This window comes from Triturus cristatus, chromosome 2_2 (genome assembly GCF_964204655.1).
Source record: "Triturus cristatus chromosome 2_2, aTriCri1.1, whole genome shotgun sequence".
In the NCBI taxonomy this organism is placed as follows: Eukaryota; Metazoa; Chordata; class Amphibia; order Caudata; family Salamandridae; genus Triturus; species Triturus cristatus.
In genome coordinates, this window is record NC_140582.1 from 1055947082 (window position 1) to 1055959591 (window position 12510).

Consider the following 12510-nt stretch of genomic DNA (forward strand, 5'->3'; position numbering starts at 1 on the left):
GGTGAAGGACATTCAAGTGTTACTGGGGCACCTCAATTTTGCTTGCAGAGTTGTCATGGCGGGAAGGACGTTTTGTAGGCGTCTGGGCCGCGCATTGGCAGGTCAGCATTTACCTCACCATCATGTGCGCTTGTCAGCAGGGGTGAAGGTGGATTTGCGCATGTGGTCGGTTTTCTTGCACTCCTTTAACGGTGTGCCACTGGCTAGAGGGGAGGATGTACAGTGGGATGTTCAAATGTTTTCGGACGCGGCAGGCAGTGATGGTTTTGGCATTTACTGGCAGGGAAAGTGGTGCGCAGAGAAGTGGCCGCAGGATTGGAGGAATGGAGGGAGGAGCATTACTTTCTTGGAACTTTTCCCGTTACTCGTGGCTTTGACCATTTGGGGGAAAGAGTTGGAGCATAAGAAGGTGCTTTTCCGGGTGGATAACATGGCAGTGGTTGAAATTGTCAATAGGCAGTCAGCAAGAGATGAACAGATTTTGAAGTTGTTGAGAGGGTTTGTGCTGGGCTGTCTGCGATATGATATTTCATTCAGGGCCTTGCATGTTCCGGGTGTGGACAATGACATAGCAGATTCTTTGTCTCGTTCGCAGTAGGGGAGATTCCATGGGCTGGCCAAGGAGGCGGACAGGACACCGACCCCGATGCCGGAGCATCTCTGGTATGTAGGCAACGTAGGGTTTTTCAACTGGTGGTAGGTTCCCTATCTGCGTCCACGCAGGCAGCATATGCACTGGCTTGGAGGGAATTTTTGGCATCTGGAGCTTTCAGGAGGAGGGATTCTTGGCGCCGTTCTGAAGATGTTATTCAGTTTATATTGGACCTCATTGAGAGAGGCTTGTCCGGGGTCACTATTGCCGGGAAATTGGTGGGAATTTCTTTCATGGGGAAACTCCTTTGGGGTTATTCCCCTTCTGCTGGTGAAGTGGGTAGGAGGATGCTTGAGGGTTGGGCTAGGGAGCGGGGAGGTGTTCCTATGGCTCGCTCTTCTCTTTCTTGGCAGACTTTGGCACGTTTGTTGGAAGTTTTACCTGTGGTTTGCAGGGATGATTTTGAGTCTTCTTTGTGTGCTACCCTTATGACGTTTATGTTTTTTGGGACTTTGAGTTTCGGAGCTCTTAGGTACTAAGTTTAAGCGGGGCATTTGCTGGCAAGATGTGTTTTTCTCGGACAAGGGCTTGAACATTTGGCTGGCCAGTTCGAAAACCGATCAGAGGGGCATAGGTATGGGGGTGTGGTTGGAGGCAGAAGCTCCTAGTTCTACGTGTCCGCTGCGGTTGGCAAGGCAATGGAAGGCTTTGTCAGGAGGGGCCGGGAGCGACTCGGTTTTTAAACATATCAATGGCGCTCGGGTAACAGATTACCAGCTGCGTATGGTTTTGCGTAAGGGGTTGCAGAGGATTGGGTTGGACGGGGCTCAGTTTGGGACTCATTCTTTTAGGATAGGGGCAGCGACTGAAGCGCACAATAGGGGTTGGTCTCAAGGGGACATTATGCGGCTAGGGCGCTGGTCGTCAGACTGTTTTCAAAAATATGTGAGAGTTAATGCAGGGGAGGCGCACGCGTCAACCCCCCTTTTATGAGTCTCATTCTGTTTTTCCCTTTTCAGGTTCGGTGGCTGGGCCCCATTCGAAGGAGTTGACTGTTTGGATTGTAGGGCATTCGTTCATCAAATGGGCACAGGTTCAAGCGTGCCAAAGTTATTTCGGGAAAATGTTGGGGTTTAATGAGCATCTTTTCAAAATCTTGTGGAAGGGAAAAGGGGGTATGCTGTGGAAGGACCTTATTCCGTGTTTGAATAATGCAATGGTGAGGGGCCAGTGCCCGGATATTTTGTTGATATATTTGGGCGAAAATGATCTTTGTGGAGTTAAGGGTGTGGTTCTACTAAGGGCAATGAAGAGGGATTTGGCCTTATTGAAGGAGCGCTGGTCGGGATGTCATGTTTTGTGGACTGAGTTGGTCCCGCGGAGTGTCTGGAGAGGGGCTGTGAATCCCAGAGCTATTGATAGGGCATGGAGGAAAGTGAATGCTGAGATGTCCAGGTTCTGCCGCAGTTTGGGGTTTGGGAGAGTGACTCACAAAGAAATCCGTTTTGAGGCGGTGGAGTTTTTTCGAGATGATGGAGTGCATTTATCCAGGCTTGGTATGGATTTATATTTGCTAGAAATTAGGGAAGTTTTGTCCAGATGCGTGAACGTTCAAGGGCATGGTCAGGGAGTTTAATGGTTTTTCTTGAGGGGCAGACAGGGGGGTGGGTAGTTTCCCCCCCTTCTTTCTGGGTGGCGGGGGTTATTTGTATTTTGACAGTTTTTGCTGAGGTTGGTTGATTAATTGTGAAGTTGGGTTATTGGCAGGGAAAGGATAGGTTGGTTATTTTAGTTCGGTTACACAGGTTGGGTGGGTGATAGCTGTAAAGGGGCAGGCAGGGGAGTTTGTTTAACGGAAGTTTTGTATTTATAGGTTTTTATGGGGTATACGGTAATGTAATGTTTGGTATTGTTTTAAATGTTTGGTATTGTTTTAAATGTTGTAATGTACGGGCGGGGGCGGGTTCGAAGAAATTTAGGGGAGGGGGCAGGGTTAGGTGTACAGTTTATTTAGTGAGGTTTAGTTTTGGAAGGCTTTTGTCAAGGTTATTAATTTGTAATGTGCACCTGTTTCAATAAAAGCGGCCTTTTTCACACAATCATGGGTCCGTGGTCTGCTTCCCCCCCGCTCCTCCCTCCCAAGGGGAGATTGGGGGGGGCGGCCAACCGCCGGGAGGTCCCCCCCGGCAGTTTGGGAGGGGCTTGCGGGGGGGGGGGGCTGGCCTCGCACCAGCAATTTTGCGTTTGGGCTTCTTATTTTATAGCCCAAAAGGAGCCCAAGTATATAGGCTTTGGGCTCCCGCTCCCAGCCACCATTTTAGGTTTTTTGGTGACCTGGTGGTTGGGAGCTTTGCGTGGTAGTTTTTGTCCCTCCCTCCCCTAATTTTTAGAATTTTTTTATTTATTCTTCAATTTAATTTCTTTTATTGGGGTTTCTCTTTTTTTTTTCCTTGGTGTTTTTTTGTGGGACAGGTGCACAGGTTTTTTTTAGCTATGTATTTGTAGCTTAGAGCAGGTGCAGTGCGGGGGTTATTTGTATTTTGACCGTTTTTGCTGAGGTTGGTTGATTAATTGTGAAGTTGGGTTATCGACAGGGAAAGGATAGGTTGGTTATTTTAGTTCGGTTACACAGGTTGGGTGAGTGATAGCGGTAAAGGGGCAGGCAGGGGAGTTTGTTTAACGGAAGGTTTGTATTTATAGGTTTTTATGGGGTATACGGTAATGTAATGTTTGGTATTGTTTTAAATGTTGGAATGTACGGGCGGGGGTGGGTTCGAAGAAATTTAGGGGAGGGGGCGGGGTGAGGTGTACGGTTTATTTAGTGAGGTTTAGTTTTGGAAGGCTTTTGCCAAGGTTGTTAATTTGTAATGTGCACCTGTTCCAATAAAAGCGGCCTTTTTCACACAATCATGGGTCCGTGGTCTGCTTCCCCCCGCTCCTCCCTCCCAAAATGGCGGCCGCTACCTCTGAGCCTCTTGCTTCGCCCGCCTAACGCCATTCATGCTTTTTTGCATTGGATGCTAACAAAACTTACGTTCTTGTAACTTGCAGTGAAACTGTGTGGTTTGAATTGCACTTTCACAACCCTATGCACCCTAACGTGCAATGGGGGGGGGGGGGATACCATTCATAGTGCTGTATGTACATCGGAGTGCACTGCAGACTCTTTATTTTAGATCACTTAATTTCATGTACTTCACTTGTATTTTTGGGTATCCCCCTCCCGCTTCACGTTTGGAGCCCTCCCCCCACACTCTGAGAACAAACTTGGTGTTTCCTTCACCCACTCCCTCCCTTTCCGTGTGCTTGGAGTGAGGCAGCAAGAGGCGCGAGCACCAGCTCGGCCCCGGGTCGCATTCACGACGCTCTGCCGCCCGCTGCGCTGAGCTTCTCAGCCTCTCTTGTCTGCGGCACCATTACCGATACACTGTCCTTCCTTACTATGCCCCAGTAAAAATATTGTGATCTTTACTTTCACCCTTCTGCTCCTCAACTGTACCTAGCGCAGTTCCTCTTACGTTGCCCTGGATGCTCTACTCCATTTTTGGTTTCGCTTATTTACCGTTAGCGTTTCCTTTTTATCCCAAGCCGAGCTTCTTTCTTGTGTGCCATAGCACTCTTCACTCTTCCCCTGCTCACTCCTCCAGCATAATTATTGAGCCTTTCTCGTTCTTATCTAGAACAATTACCACCCACACCCTTATTCACTTGGTCATTTTGATTTATTACTCAATTGTGTTTATTATCCAAAAGTTCCATGTGATGTCCTTGAAAGAGCTATAATACAGCGCTACGCTGTATAATTTTACACTGTTTAACAATGGCGTGACTGACTGTTCTTTTACACTGAATGCTTTGTTTGTGTTCTTGACAATCAGCCCACATAAGCACAATACTAACACACGGAAATTCATTTGTCTACCATGGCGGCAAACTTGAACTTTAAAATAAACATCCATACTCTACTCCTACATTAAATGCATACACACCGTGAGGCAAACATTTTTTTTTATAACATCTTGTGTCTTGCTAAACTGCGCACAGTAATATATGACAACACTCGGCAATTGGGGATGTGATGTTATGTCTGTGGTAGCAATCACAGATTAATGAGGCAGCGATTTAGACTTTTAAACTTTCACACCACGGTTATCAAAGGTGTACCTGCACAGCAGCAATATGCACGAATACACAGCAATTCATTCTTTTTCCTTTAGTCACAGTGGTCGGCTGAATAGAATTTAGACATCCTAATATTTTCCTTATTTAAACACAGCTATTTACAGGCCTTGACTGTCTATATGGTTGTTTTAGCACACTTTAATTAAGTACTGTTCACTGGACATGTGTTTTCATTAGGTGTACTGAGTCGCACTTTTTTTTTCAATTTCAGTGGTATGAGATTCTGCCTGTTCAATTAACATTCACCTGCATACTCCCTTTGCAAATTTTACATTTGGTGCATGAGCTTTCAAACGCTTTCTAATAACCTTCGTAAACATCTAATGCACGATCCTGGTAAAGTTAAGGACAGTGATCACTCCACTACAAACAAAAATAAAAAGCATTGTCATTTACAGCACCGATAGCTTTAACTTTTACAAATGCGAGACCGATTGCATTGCAAATGCTCGTTTAATTAATGGCATGTTAAAAAATTATAAAATACTGAAAAGTGAGAGACACCATGGGTGGAAGGTCCCTAAATTTGAAGCAAAAAAAAAGAAGCTTATACATACACATATTGGATAAAATAGTGGGGGCACTGATTGCATGGTAAATTGTGGTTTTGTAGATGTAAATTGTGGATGCTCAGGATTCACGATAGTGTATTACATGTGTAAAAATGAAATAGTGTGTACAAATTCGGGTTTCCTTATTTCATCAGGGCTCAAGGTGTGTGTGATCGGCCACTCATGCATCGCTAGGGTGGCACAATGGGCAGAGACCAGGACCTGGAGGCACTGGTTCAACCACACACATATAGCGTGGTTGAGGTTCCCGTGCATGCGATGGCACAGCTTTCAAAACAAGCTGCAGCAGAGACTAGTGGGGAGGGGGGGGTCCCCCTCTAAACATATCATTCACATGGGTGGCAACGACCTTACGTCTATGGGGCGAGGTGCACCAATACAGGCAATGACAGCCACGATGGGCGAGATTAGCATATGCATGGGGCAAAGCAAATTATGGTGGTCAGAGATCAACCCGCGGAGGGTCTGGCATGTGGCCAGGTCAGGACAGGCCATTGAACATTCTCGCAGAAGGGTAAACAGTGCCATGCGCAGGTTCACTGAGCAAAGGGGTTTTGGTTTCATAACACATGGACTGACAGATGTCAACACCAGGGTTTTTTTTAAGGAAGACTGGGTACACCTGTCAAAGGTTGGCATGGACTTGTTCTTGTTGGATTTGGGCAAAGCCCTGGTAACAGCGGGTTGTAAGTGAAGCAAGTTGCCTGCCTTGGTGGGGGGAGCCCTGGATGTGACGGCGGCCACATTCAGAGCGAGTACGGAGTTATAGGGCGATCCAGAGACTGATTGGTACATAGGGGTACCCTTTCCAGGAACACAGCAGGGGTACCCTATGCCAAACCTCAGGAGTGTTTAGAGCAGGACCTTGGACGAAACATAGGTGCCCCGCTACTCCTTTGAGCGGTTGTACACTTGAACAACCAGTCTTCTGCCTTGCAACGCTCCGCTCCTAAAAAGGCATGAGTAAGGTCATGGACTGGGAGTCCACGGTAATTAATGGGGCAAAATACCCCAAGTAGATGGTAGCACCTATTGGGTTGGCAAGGTGAAATTTGGCTCTTCAGGCAGGCAGGGCAGCTTAGGTCAGTCACCGCTGCCTGCCCTTGGATCGCCCGTAGGTTAACCCACCACGTTGGCATACTTCTTGGTTGAAATAAACCTGCAGCAAACTGTTTTCCAACAAACCTGGTTTTGTGTCATTATTTATTGCAGGGCATGCTATAGTCATCATGCTTGGGAGGGTTGCCAATATCGGTACTATGCCGCTGCCTGCAGCACACAGTGTGCCCATAAAAGAGGGTGGCCACCTTAGTGCCGCATTACGACACATATCCAATCTCTATTCGCGGGGAGCATCCACCCCCCCCCCCCCGGGAGTCCCCCAAAGTCCAACGCCAAAGCCATGTCACTTCCGGCACATAGAGCGTTGGGGCGAGGTACTTATGCCTGCCCCCGCCCCCTGGCTTTTCTCTTTGTCCCTCCTGGTCATTAAACATGTTAACTAGTTCCCTACCTCGACGCACCCTCCAGGCCATCTCCCTCCCTACCGCATACCTGGTGTGCTGGCTGGAGGGTGCGGCGAGGTAGGGAACTAGTTAACATGTTAATTTATGTTGCAGGTGGAGTTACAGGGCGATATGGAGGCTGATTGGTTCACAGGGGTACCCTTTCCAGGAGCACAGCAGGGGTACCCTATGCCAAACCCCAGGAGTCTTTACGGCTGGACCTTGGACCAAACATTGGCGCCTTGGTAGTCTTTGGGCAGTTGTACGCCTGAACAACCAAGGGCTTGCCTTGCAACACTCCGCCCTTAAAAAGGTGTGAGTAAGGTCATGGATTGGGGGTCCAAGGTAATTAACGGAACAAAATCCCCCAGGTAGATGGTAGCACCTATTGGGTTGGCCAAGGTGCAGTTTGGCTCATCAGGTGGGCAGGGCAGCTTAGGTCAGTCACCGCTGCCTGCCTTTGGTTCGCCTGTAAGTTAACCCATCACGTTGGCATACTTCTGTGTGATTATTTATTGCAGTGCATGCTATCTTCATCATGCTTGGGGAGAGTTGCCAATGTCGGTACTAATAACTGAAAGTAAAATTCTTTAAGTAAAGTCAGTATTAACATGAGACAGTCCACTAGAGAAAATAATATTTATTCCATTGGATTTTTGTACCGCCGCAGGTATCCTGAGCCACCTATCCTCACACGGACAAATCACAGAAAAAACTCACGAAATGCACTGGAAAAAACACACAACTCACCCATGCAGCACGTTAAGCCCTATAGGACCCGCGCCGGGCTCATGACGGTGCGGGGAAGTCGCAGTCCGACGCACCACAAACACCAGCCTCGCTCAAATGCTTTCCCTTCTCGGAGTTGCCGGGTCTTGTGAAATCACCTGACTGGCCGCGGTCATGTGGTGCTCGATTCAGAGCAGCCAATAATCGAGAGTTAAAACACTTCTGCTTTGTTGCAGTCCGCGCTCGGCATTAACAACAAATGAAGACCGTGCTGACAGAGAAGCACTACAAAGCACGCAGCGATAGAAGAGCTGAAGGAGGAGGCCATCGCTGTTCAGGAGTGACTTACGGGTGAGTCCCGAGAGCTTTACTTTCAGCATGAGGAAGTGAAGCGCAACCGACCGCAGGCTGGAAAGTGAAGGATGTAACGGAAAACTATTCACGGCTGACGAATTCCCCATCCCCGTAGAAAAAGTAGTGCCTGCCCAGAGGCCTCACTCAGGCTCTCAGGTGCGCATTGCACATCTAGTTCGTGTTTTTTTTTAGTTCTCTGGAACTTCTTGTTCTGCATTTTGTAAAACATTTTATAAGATTTTTTCGTTATTATATAAGAACAGTAACTGTAAGGACATCCAGTGCACACACGTGCCTACATTAATTGTAAACAAGCATAGCTTGGCACAGGGCACAAGTCCCAAAAAAATAAGTGGGGGGACTAACCTAGTTAGGCAGTATGAACATCAGAGCGCGCGACATCACGGCGCATGACATCACACGGGGCGCATGGCATCACAAGCCGCAACTTTACTTGGAGTGGCATGATAAGAATTGGCATCAGATCTTAAGCCCTCACATATATGTTTAGCAGGTCTATCATGAGTACATATGAGCTCATTTCGAGTATATAGGGAAACCTGATTTAGGCGGAAGATTCACACTTTAGTAAGCAACACATAAAACAATATTGCCTTTTGTCAGCGTAAAGCTTCCTTTACCCAAGGATTGAACAAACTAACCCTACCGCCAGCCTACTCAACCAGGCATAATATTCCATATGCAGCACATTTCCATGTAGATGCGATTGCTTTAGCTGCCGGCGCTCTCCAGAGGTGAGACCACTCTTCTATGGAAAATATTCTTACTCAGCCTTACCCACCTGCACTCATTTAGGAGATTGGGGCTCATTCTTCACCAACAGACCATGACTCAAAGCAAGAGAGAAAGACAGAAAGGGAAGATAGGAGAGAAATAAGAAAACAATGATGAATGCATGAAAAGGGGCTGAAAAAAGAACCTGCAAGAATAAGCAATTTTAGGGCAGTGAAAGAAAAAGGTTATTGCGACGTTTGCATTCAGCAATGGGACCCAAAGAAAAAGTTTGCGTATTGATTTTTTCCCAAAGCCACGCAAAAACTATCCTATGAGGCTGTTTCCTTTTTTATGTGTGCTACAGAATGCTGCATACATGCAAAGAGGAAACAATAAGGAGAAATGGATATATTTCTTACTGCTACGCTAGCCACAGGTAGACTCACCAGTTTGGTGCAAACCTATATATACAAGTCTTATGGTTTTGCATCAAAATACATCGATGAATGCACAGGGACGCCCTAGCACCGTCCATTTAATGCCTACCTGACACAAGGTAATGGAAGTCAGGGCAATGTGTGGTACTGTAAATCCCAAAACAGATTGTACGTTGAGGTTGTGCCAGAAAAGTGATTTAATCCTGACGCGAAATCTGGGCCTCAATTTATACATTTATCTTTATTTAAACTCTGCCACAAAGAAAGTGACGAGGAAGAAAACTGACAGTAAATCTGTTCTGGTTAATTGGTTGCAAATACTGTATTTTAAAATATCTTATGGGGTTAAGGCACCTCCTGCAGACATCTGTGTGTTCCAGTAAATCTGAATGAATAATAATGGTAAGATAACTCTGGATGAAGGTTAATGCACTTGCTGGAAAGATCTGTATTTTCTTCAGCCTCAGTTTTGACTCAAAATAGCATAGAGGGTTAATGCAAAGCACATCATGTTCCATTCAAATGACAAATATTATTTTATGTAGCTAGGTGAAAGGGTTACTGCTTTGAACACAGAGATCCTTATGTTACTTGCAGTTGCATTGGAAACCTTTTAAAATAGCACAGTGAGCTATGGAAGATGATATGTGACTTCTACACCTTGTAATCCCCCACTGTTTTATCTAACACACCATGTGCAATGATTTACAAATGCTTGTGATTTATTGTAAATGTAATATGTATGTGTGATGTAAAGTGTTCTGACATTCTGCATTAGGATGAGTAGCGCCATACAAGAAAACATATTGGTACTTAAATTATTTCAACGCCTCCTCAGGGGTGGTAAGCGCTATATAAATTCCATTTATTTTGTGTAAATACTGTGAAAGACCAACACATCTGACATTCTTACAGTGAATGCACAACTTGTAAACAGAGCCTGAACAAAGTGAAAAGCTGCCTCTCTTAAGTATGTGTGAAGTACTACCAAGGTGTGTGCCTTTTTTCCCCTCTGCTGCATTTGCTGCTAGGTGAGGCTCCTGACTGCCCCCAGCCAGGAGTCTCCAACAAAAGGAGGCCTGATGACTCCTCAAATTGGGCCTTTGTATGGGCCCAGCAGTCTGAAATAAGAGAGCCCCCCTCCCGTCTACACGTTGTCTGATTTCGTTGTTGCTTATTGAAAGCAGACAACGTGAAGGCACTGCTCAATTTGTACCAGTGTATGAAAATTACACCGGGATGAGTTCAGCACATTATTCAGTGGGGCCCAACTTTTTGGCAGGTTGGACGGCGTCCACCCTATGAAAATAGTGGGTGGACGCCATCTACCTGTGTGTACCCCCGACTTGTGTACTGATTTGCCATAATGTAAGCAGTACTACGCCCTCCGAGTCCTTCCTTCTGCACCATACCGCCATACAAATAACAAGCATTGGCAAAGCCAATAGGTCTCACCTATACAAGAGCTTTTGGCTGTGGCAATGTGTTTTTGCCATGTTGTACACCAGTGTGGATGCTGCTCAGCATGACTAAAAGTTAGTGGCGTGGAGTGTCCTAGAGTGTTGTAGACTGGATTTGTTGGAGTAGAATGTCCTAGAGTGGAGTAGGGGACTAGCGTGTCGTAGAGTCGAGGGGAGGGGAGTAGACTTCAGTGGCAGAGAGTATCATAAAGTGCAGTGTTGTAGAGCAGACTGGGTGGAATAGGGTGGAGTGGGTTGGAGAGGATTGAGGTAGTGGAGTGGATTGGATTGGAGTAGATGGGGTGGTTTGGATTGGGGTAGAGTGGGTTGAATTGAGTGGGGTGGATTGATTGGAGTGGGTGTATTCAATTAGTGTGCGGTGGATTGGATTGGGTAGGGGCGGTGGATTGGATTAGAGTAGGGTGGTTTGGAGTGTGGTGAATTAGAGTGGAGGGGGGGATTGGACTGGGAGGGGGTGGATTGGACTGGGGTGGGGAGGATTGGAGTGTGGTGGGCTGGATAGATTGGATTGAGTGGAGTGAACTGGAGTGGGGTGGATTGGGGTAGAGTGGGGTGGGTTGGACTTTGGTGGAGTGGGTGGAACAGATAGGATTGGGGTGGGGTGGAATGGAATGGGAGGAATTGGAATAGTGTGGATTGGACAGGGGTGGATTAGATTGGCATGGGGCGGGGTGGATTGCAGTGGAGTAGATTAGATTGGAGGGGATTGGATTGAGTGAGGTGGATTGGCTTGAGGTGGAGTGGATTGGGGTGGATTAGAGTGGGGCGGATTGGAGTGGGGTATATTGCTTTGGATTGGTGTGGGGTAGATTATTTTGGACTGGAGTGGGGCAGATTGGAGGGGAGCCAATTGTTGTGGATTGGAGTGTGGCAAATTGTTTTGGATTGAAATGGGCAAGATTGAAGGGGGCAGATTGTTTTGTATTGGAGTGGGGGAGATTGGAGTTGGGAGGATTGGAGTGGTTTGGATTGGTCTGGGATGGATTGGATTAAGTGGGGTGCATTGGTGTGGGGCGAGGTGGGGTGAATTGGCATGGATTGAGTGGGGTGGATTGGATTGCGGTAGAGTGGGGTTAACTGGAGTGGGGTGGGGTGGATTGGAGTTGGGTAGATTGAATTTGACTGGATTAGATGGGATTGGTGTGGAATGGATTGGATTAGGGTGAGGTGAGGTGGACTTGATTAAAATAGGGTGGATTGGAGTGTGGTGGATTGTTTTGGACTGGAGTGGGGCAGACTGTTTTGGATTGGAGTGGGGCAGACTGTTTTGGATTGGAGTGGGGCAGACTGTTTTGGATTGGAGTGGGGCAGACTGTTTTGGATTGGAGTGGGGCAGACTTAAGTGGGGCAGATTATTTTGGATTGGAGTGGGGCAGATTGTTTTGATTGGAGTGGGGCGGATTGTTTTGGATTGGAGTGGGGCGGATTGTTTTGGATTGGAGTGGGGCAGATTGTTTTGGATTGAGTGGGGCAGATTGTTTTGGATTGGAGTGCGACAGACTGGAGTGGGGCAGACTGTTTTGGATTGTGAGTGGAGCAGACTGTTTTGGATTGTGAGTGAGGCAGACTGTTTTGGATTGTGAGTGGGGCAGACTGTTTTGGATTGTGAGTGGGGCAGACTGTTTTGGATTGTGAGTGGGGCAGACTGTTTTGGATTGTGAGTGGGGCAGACTGTTTTGGATTGTGAGTGGGGCAGACTGTTTTGGATTGTGAGTGGGGCAGACTGTTTTGGATTGTGAGTGGGGCAGACTGTTTTGGATTGTGAGTGGGGCAGACTGTTTTGGATTGGAGTGGGGTAGACTGTTTTGGATTGGAGTGGGGCAGACTGAAGTGGGGCAGATTGTTTTGGATTGGAGTGGGGCAGATTGTTTTGGATTGGAGTGGGGCGGATTATTTTGGATTGGAGTGGGGCGGATTATTTTG

At 47.1% G+C, this 12510-nt stretch overlaps 1 long non-coding RNA gene across 2 annotated transcripts in view; it reads left to right on the forward strand.

Annotated features, from left to right (window-relative positions):
* Positions 1-7791: 7791 nt before the first annotated feature.
* Positions 7792-12510, forward strand: part of LOC146863142 (uncharacterized) — a 248173-nt gene continuing 243454 nt past the window's right edge. For both annotated transcript variants that reach the window (XR_014978216.1, XR_014978217.1), the window contains exon 1: positions 7792-7931. This is a non-coding gene — a long non-coding RNA (uncharacterized LOC146863142). The remainder of the gene's footprint in view (positions 7932-12510) is intronic.